General features: G+C 42.8%; 1 pseudogene; it reads right to left on the minus strand.

The window, feature by feature from the left end:
* Positions 1–554: 554 nt before the first annotated feature.
* LOC116877919 lies at positions 555–1,520 on the minus strand (annotated as a pseudogene).
* Between the last annotated feature and the right edge of the window lie 7,375 nt (positions 1,521–8,895).

Genomic DNA, 8,895 nt, shown 5'->3' on the forward strand with positions numbered 1-8,895 from the left:
GCACATTTTTTCAGATAATTTAACCTTTTTAATAGAATGTGATCTCTACCATGTGGTAATGCTTTGGTACTATTCCTTTAGGATTGCTCATCCTAAAACTTGACATTTCCCCAGAGGAGCTTTGATTCTGTTTTAGAAGTTTCAGTATAGATTAAAATCTTTATCAACTATCAATATGGAGGGAGGTGACAGAGGATGCAACATATACAGTCAAGTTACCTCTCTGTATATTTAGAAATTACTCCTTTAAGGTATTTGCACCAGAGAGCTCAGTCTTTCCTGCTTCAGTAGTACAGGTTTGAATCATCAGAACCTTGGCAAGACCTTATTATTGCAAAATTATTAACAACTACCTCTAGGGGCAAGTCCATGTTACTGAGTTATGACAAATTTATTATCATGAAGGAAACAAGTATAGCCAGCCATCTTAAAAAATGCCCCAACCACTGCTTCTCAATATAGAAAGACTAAAACTACATAGGTTTATCATACAACAAATCCCATCTCTGTCCCCTGAAATTCCCCTAGTTTCATTCATTAGAAGGAGATTAAGAAAAAAAAAAAAAAGACTTAAAGAGCACTTTACAGCAGCATTCAGCTTTCCTATGAGATACTCAGCATCTTAAATATTATGTACACTTTTTTTTTTCTTTTAGTAAGCTAGACACTGGCTTCAGAGTTTGTGGAACTGGAGAAGTAACAACCCATTCAAAACTACTCTAGAAATTGTCTTTTGGCAGAATAGCAGGTATCCGAGTTAAAAATAGGAGGGTTTTGTTGCTTTGTTTTCTTTGCAAAATTTAAATCATTTTTGTTCCCCTTCTACCTAAACCTCAGTCACCACTCCTGAGTGGAGATGGGCAGAGGCTCTGGCCCCTGCTCCTCCGGCTTCTCAGCAGCTGTTTTCTTATTGCTGCAGCAAGGCTTGAATAGGTGCGTGTCAATGAGGACTTCCCCAAAACGGCCTTTATAGATAATCCCACAACATATTTTCTGTCTTTTCCAGTATGTGAGATCTAAAAAGGAAAAAACTGGCGTTCTGTTAGAGCCAGAGGCCATCTCTGTATCTGAGCCATCATCTGACTGGTTACTATAGCAAGGAGACTGAGCTGGGGAGGCACTTGAGGTGGTACTGTGAGCATCAGAATTGTGACGTTTAAATTCCTTCTGTAGTTTACTGATCTGGTTGCTTTTTATCCTGTTTCCAGATAGAGTTTTCACTTTCTTTGGTTTCAATGTAGTCTTCAGACTGGGTCCTCCCCTTGCATCTACCACATGATTCCAGTTTTTTTTTTGATCCTGCTGGCAATTTCTTCCATCTTTTCACAAGCAGGACACAGGCATTACAGATGTCTCCTGAACGAGTCTCATGCAACCCAAAACAGCTCTGAAAGTCCTTTTCATAGCGTTTACTGTCAGTGAATCGAGAACTGGAGGACTTCGCTCTGCAAATACAGCAGCCCTCTATACTTCGGTACATCTTTGGCTTGTGAAAACCAAACATCTTTTCTTCTGGGCAATAGTCTCCGGCGAAAACCGGGGTCGCAGCCCCAAGCACGTGGTCTGTTATGTACAGCACAAAAAGCAGTGCCCTCCGGAGTCTTGGTTGGATGTTCTTGCTGATCTTTTGGGGGAGGGGCCTGTTGCAGTGATTCTCAAATGTCTTTGCCTGAGGTGGAATTGCACTGCCCTTGCCAGGTGCTGGGCTAAGTAGTCTGCTGGGGTTCGCTCCCAGGAGCTTTTGTTCCCTGAATGCTTTCCGTATCGCTTTGGAGGAGGGGAATGAGGATGACGGGCTCCCAATCTCCAGTCAGGAGGAGGTGAGTGCTCAGGGCCGGACTCCTCAGTGCACACTCAGAAAAAAGCAGTCAATCCCTCCCATCTCCCTGGTCTCCAGCCGCACTCAAAGCTCAACCAGCCTCTGGCTGAGCATTTCTATATCTGGTTCATGGCCCCGTTTGGAGTCTCCACACCCAGCAGATTCCTGCTGTGCTCCTGCAGCACTCCTCCCAGAGGAGTGAAGTGAGTTTCCCTGGATCTGCCACTTGTGGGGTCCCTGATCAAACAGTAGTGGTCCGACTGTGCCTCGGACCATGGCTTAAGGTAACCCTGACCTGAGAGCCCACTGGTTGGCTCCATCTCTGCCGCCGGCCTCTCCGCTCTGATACCTGGCAGCTCTGCCGCACTCAGACACCCCTGGTCTTTCTGTGACATCATGGGTCCTGAGACCACACTGTCCCTGCAAGGGCTCCATCCCCTGCTAAGCCTCTGGAGTGATGTCCCTAAGTGGAGCAGACTTCTAAAAGTTCTAATTTTGTGCTCTGCTGCTCTGCCACTTGCTGGGACCCGGTCCCTCCCCGCACAGTCTATCTTCCCAATTGTTGCCTTGGATTCACTTCTCTGCATGTCCTACCTTCTGGAAAGTGGTCGATTTTCTGTTCCTAGAATTGCTGCAATTTGATAACTATCTAGCTGGACCCTGGGACCTGATGATATTTCAGTCTCCCACTCCTCCGCCATCTTGCTCCTCCTAGTTCAGCTACTCTTGCTTATTTGATGTTATTTCCTGGTGCACTTCTGTGTTTCATATTGATTCCTTATGCATTCTGGTTCATGCAGAACCATATCTTTCCATGGACTTGGGCAAATAAATATATGAACCACAGAAAAGTCTTAATATCTCTCTTTACTTGTTTCAAGATAGCAGTTATTAAACAATTTTTTCACTCCATCCCTCTGACGAGTGTTGTGCTCTCTTCAGTAGCAACAGTGGGAGACTGAAAGAGGGGGCTTGACTGGGCACTGGGGGTACATATAAGAATCTCTGGGGGTCATTTGCAGTTTGAGTGATCTCCTCTGATGATTCTCAGATGCCAGATCAAAATCTCTGCTAGAAGGGCAGATTTTAAGGTCTGGTGTAGCCATCTGCTCTATTTGTGTTTCAACCACTTTACACTCATAGCTCTAATCTACAAATGCAACTCCATGAATCAGATACCATCTGTAGTTTTCATTTGACTCCACCAAAATTTGATATATACTTTGATTACATATCAAAGTATATATCAGATTATGTATCAAAGTATATAATCTAGACCCTGAATATTTTGGCCAAGGCACAACTAATATGAAATAAATGTTCCTTGATATCACTATTATTTCCTTATTATAATAACTTAATAAGAAGATTCTTTTTATAACAGCTTTTAGATATAAAACTGAAATTTGTTTGCACCATAAAATTAAGTTTCAGGCCTTTTAAAAGCTTAGTGATAATTAACCAAGGAGTGGTCTGCATGCTCCTTTAGAACAAAGTTGAGTATGCTAGGATAAGAAGCACACAGCTTCATCATCATGCATTATCAGAATGTGTCATTTAGTTTAAACCAAGAGGGTCCCCGCTAAGCTGCAAGAAACTCATTTGACAAAACACCCTGAACACAGCTGCAGTTGGCTTAAATCCCAGACAAAATTGAGATAGTAGAGGTTCACTTCTAAAATTCTCAGTACTGCCTTTCCGAAGCTTTCTGCATCCTCTGTAAATTCTCTTTTCCTGCTTTATCTTCCTCACCTGTTGCCCAGGATCTATCTGTTCCTCCACAGACATAAGAAAAGACTTGATTAGCTTTTGCTAATTTAAACAGACATTTACACTTTAAAATTTTTGTCACTGAATTAACAGTAAACTCAAGTTAGCTAACTTAACACTCAGCATAGGGAGGATGGTTTTTTACCCAGTAAGATTTTGAAATCATAATGTAGTTGTCAGTGCAGACTCAATAGGGAATTGCAGAAAGATTTCAAGAGGGCTTGGTGCCTGGGTTCCTGGCACTTCTGGGGTTAATAAGAGGAAGCAGTTGTTGGAGGAAAGAAGAGCTAATGCCTGATGCAAATGTCTGTCAAGGACAGCTGAACATCAAAGTTGGAGAACTTCTGCTATTGACTGTTGACGTTTCTGTTCTCCTGGACAGCTGTCACCCTTGTCTTCTCTGTGTAGATCCTCAACACCTTGATTGCTACTTGCGGGTGGTGAGAAGAGTCTTTGTACTAGAGCTTTTGTGAGTAGCTTTGTCGATAATTTTTAAATGTGATAAGTAGAATTTCTGTACGTAGCACAAATCCTGAATGTATATGGCAGACTCATGAAGGAGCAACATTATAGATGAACCATAAACTCTCCTCTCAATTCCTAATAACTTAACATTTCAAAAAAGAAATGCAGACAATTGTGGAGGCCAGAAAACTTCTCATAAACACCTTCTCTTTTTGTGTGATTATATTTGAAATTTAAAGTTTTTTAAAATTCTATACTATTTTATTTGCTAGTCTGAATGTGTGGAATTCTTGTCTCCCCAAGTAAATTATGAGTTCTTTGAGGGAAGATAGACTACATCTTTTTTTTTTTTTTTTATTAAATTCAAGTTAATTTAGTGTAGTATTGGTTTCAGGAGTAGAATTTTTTTTTTTTCCTTACTACCATTCTTATAATTTTATTTTTTATAAACATATATATATATATATTTTTCCCCCAGGGGTACAGGTCTGTGAATCTCCACGTTTACAAACTTCACAGCACTCACCATAGCACATACCCTACCCAATGTCCATAACCCCCCCCCGCCAGCCCCCCTCTGCCCAGCAACCCTCAGTTTGTTTTGTGAGATTAAGAGTCACTTATGGTTTGTCTCCCTCCCAATCCCAACTTGTTTCATTTACTCTTCTTCAGGAGTAGAATTTAATGACTCATCACTTACATACAACACCCAGTGCTCATCCCAACAGGTGCCTCCTTAATACCCATCACCCATTTAGCCCATCCCCCACCCACTTCCCCTCAAACACCCTTCAGTTTGTTCTCTATAGTTGAGAGTCTGTTATGATTTTCCTCCCTCTCTCTATCTTATTTTCCTTCCCTTCTCCTATGTTCATCTGTTTTGTTTCTTAAATCCCACATTTGAATGAAATCATATGATATTTGTCTTTCTCTGACTTATGAAATTGAAAGTTTTGATCCAATATTTGTTTTATTTTCTTCCTTTATAAAATACATGTGAGACATGAGATTATTATATATAAATTTGCTTAATTTTCTTGTTCTTTTTTGTGAACACATAATTTTTATCTGATTATATAAGTTAACTATAAAAACGAAATATTACTCATAATACTGAAAACTAGAACTAATTAGTGTTGACATTTTTAAAATAGAATTATTTTCTCCCTCCTTTCCTTTCTTCCTTCCTTTCTTTCCTTCTCTCATTCCTTCCCCTTTAAATAATGCAAACTATGATTATAGTATACATATTCTTATGATCTTCTTTTGACCTGCCCATATATGTTGTACATATTCTCCCTTAAGATTTAATGGCTACAGAGTATTTCACTGTATCATTTATTACTGAATTCATTGTATCATTTATTACTAGATTTTAGTAATAATTCCTGTTGACATATTCATTTATTTTCTTAGAATAAAGTTCTGCAATTGAAATTGATGATATGCACATGCTTTGGGCCTTTTTAGAAAAAAAAAACACTTCATTGCCTATAGTTGATATACAAAAAGTTATACATATTGAATCCATACAACTTCTGATTAATTACCTTTCCCAGACACTTCCTTTGCTGAGGGTAGCGTGAAGTGTGGGAGGGCAAAGGGAACAGGCAGTGTCCTGAAATCTTGCCAGGCAATCACCACAGGGTTCTACGCTTCCCCTGGAGGTACTACTTGCTCTGGGGTTGGGGTTGTTCTGTAAGTGCTCCTCAGGGGTAGATTTCTTTGAGGCACATGGACGGAGAAATAAAAACTTGTTCTACTTTCATATCCTCTCTCAACTTCCCCTAATTCTTTCCTTCTGTTCCCTCCCCAGCCTGGGTCCGAAGCATGGGAGTGGCAGGTGGGAATCCCAGAATCCCAGGTTCCCTTCCCCATTTCAACCTGAGTCTAACAAACTGAGATGACCCGTCTCCAAATCTGGGATAACTAGGAACCATTGCCCTCTACTGTTTGCAGTACTGTGAGAATTTAAATCCTAATCAAAACCCAGCTCCCAGCCCCAAAGAGTGCCTTCTCTGTGAGTTTTCCTGCAGAGGGCTCCTAGAGCTCTGCTGGACAGTGCGGGGTTGAGCTGCAAAGTGTTCCTACTAATTAGGAAAATTCAGCATTTGGGGAAGGAGTATGAGAACAATGAGGTACAGCCAGAGAGAAGGTGGGGAATCTAGAAAGAGGACTTGAGAAACATCCTTGAAAAGATATATTATATGAAACAGAAAAGTGGCAGCAGAATATAGAATTAAGGGAAAGATAATCATCTGGAGACTTTTGAAACATACCTAGGGATGCCTAGAAGCTCTGTGTGAGCTCCTTTGAGACTCAAATCAGCCCTGAAGCATGGAGAGTTAGATGGGCCTCCCCAGGCCACACAGCTACCACACGGGGACGCAGGCAGGGCAGCGGACTCAGAGACCCTGCCCCTGATACCTATTCTAGGCTCCAGCCAAGGCCATCTCCCTGGGCCACAGGATGAGGAGCCAGATTTGAGCTCCAGCCTGTCTTCCTGGCTTGGGGATTATCTGGAACATTTTTTTTTTTTTAATCCATTATACTTTCTTCTTTTTTTGGAAGGGGAGCTGCTCGTTATGCTTTGTTACTGTCTCATTTGTTCCCAGCTACAATTTTATCAGGTTGACAGGGTAAGTATTATTATTTTCCTTATTTAACTGAATGGACTGAGGCCCAGAACAGGCTAGCAACTTGGCTGAGGTAGCAGCTAAATGGTGAGACAACTAAGATGGGAGCCAGAGGGTTAGTTTTTGTGCCATGTGCCATCTGGGACCCTTGGCATGGTCTGACACCCATCAAGAGACCGAGTAAAGGGTTTGGTCAGCAAAGGGACTTCATCCCAACCCCTCACTTATGAAGGCCAAGAGCATCGAGTACAGAAAGCAGGCAGGACTTTATTCCTTCATCTTGTGCCGTTTTAAAAAATGTGCAGGAGGTAGTATGCAAGCTTTGGGCCAAGGAAGGGTTATTCACTGTTCAAGGCCTGCCTACTCATCACCCATGAGCCACGGTCCCAGCTCAGTAATTCTAAGGCCCTCCAGCTGTGTGCCTTCCCTCAGGCTCCCTCTCCTTGGAATTCTGGGGTTCTTCCTGGAGTTGTAAATACCCCATGAAGGCTCCTGCCTTCCGTTTGAACCTTCGAACCTCCCTCCAGCACTTCTCTTTCAGACCACCAGGGGTCACCATAGTCCGCATAGAATACTTCAGGTTGGGGGCTGCCCCAGGTGCCTTAGGCAGAGTTTGGGATTTCACTCAGTATTCCCAGTGAGGGTGGGATGGGAGGCTGGCTGAGGCCATGTTCATGTTCTCAGGTTACAGGGCAAAATTTCCCTCCATTCCTTCCCTATGGGTCCTGTCAGCTCATAACGGGTAGGACAATGGTGTGTTTTGGCTTTTGAGAGCTCATTTTCTTCAAACCTTGCTTACATTTTTTTTTTTTTTTACATTTGTCCAGGGGTTCACACTGATAGTGCAATACTTGTCCTCGAATTCTGTTCCTGTGGTTAAGAAGTGAGGGTAATGGTGGTGATGTTTCTTAGGGGTTTCACATAATGGGTCAAACCATTCTCTTGCTGACAAACCTTGAGCTGCTGGGACAGATGCAGCAGCTTTGCTCTATGGGTTCAAATCCCATTTCAACTACCTCCTTACTGGTGGTGGGAAACTCAGGTAATTCCTTAAACCTCTCTGAGACTTACTATGCTGGGTTGAAACTCATGTTCACCTGGAACCTGAGAATGTGACCTTATTTGGAAACTAGGTCTTTGCAGATTTAATGAGTTAAGACAAGGTCATACTGAATTTGGGTGCGTCCTAAGTCAGTCCAATGACTGATGTCCTTATAAGAAGAGGAGAGGTCACAGGGGGACTGGCACACCGAAAAGAGCGCCCTGTGAAGACAGAGGCAGAGACTGGAGTCATGTCCACAAGCCAAGGGTTGCCAGGGGTTGGTAGAAACCACCCAGAAAGAGAAAGAGGCAAGAAGGACTTTTTCCTATAGTCTTTAGAGGGAGCATGACCCTGCGGACACCCTGATTTTGGACTTTTGGCTTCTCATACTATGAGAAAATAAATTTCCATTGTTTTAAATCACTCAGTTTGTGGTGATTTGTTACAGCAGCATAGGAAACTAATATCCGCAGCTTCTTCAGATGCAAAACAGGGATAATATCGCCTCAGGGGTTGCTGTGAATTAAATAATATAGTGTATTATGAATGGCGGTGCAGCCACTCTGATAGCCAGAGTGGTATGCCTCCTTTTTGCCAGGCATACAGCAAGCCCTTAAAATGTTAAGTTTTCACTTGGGCAGATTCTTTGCTTTTCAGGGTTGTCATGGTTGACAGCCTCCTGATCCTTTGGAATCCCTTCCATCTCATCTCAGATCACCTTCCATTTTGTTCTGCACCCCGTTAGCAAACCCTCCTAGCCAACACCCTCCATGGCAGCAGTAGGGTGCTGTGGGGACCCCTTTGTTGTTTTCTCCGTGCTCCTTCGTGGACTTCTTCCTATCTGCTTGGCCCTCCTAGCTGTCTTCTCAAGTGACACCAGTTTGCTGGACACAAGCATAGCGTGGTCAATGGCTACTGTATTATACTTTTGCTTGTGAGGCTGGAGGGGCCCCTGAGAGGGCCAGGCACCTTTAACGAGGGCCTGATGTCCTGTCCCAGAGCCACCTCACAGCAGCTGAAGGGCTAGAGCAATTCTGAGAGTTCTTCTGCATTCCATTCCCACTGGGTCCTGTCAACCACATCTGAAACGAATCACAACATTTCAGCCACAGCTTAATCCCCCTCACAAATTCCCACGCTGTTCCCTCAGAGCAAAAACCAGT

Source organism: Lontra canadensis, unplaced genomic scaffold (genome assembly GCF_010015895.1).
Source record: "Lontra canadensis isolate GAN:19392208 unplaced genomic scaffold, GSC_riverotter_1.0 scaffold54, whole genome shotgun sequence".
NCBI classification, from domain to species: domain Eukaryota; kingdom Metazoa; phylum Chordata; class Mammalia; order Carnivora; family Mustelidae; genus Lontra; species Lontra canadensis.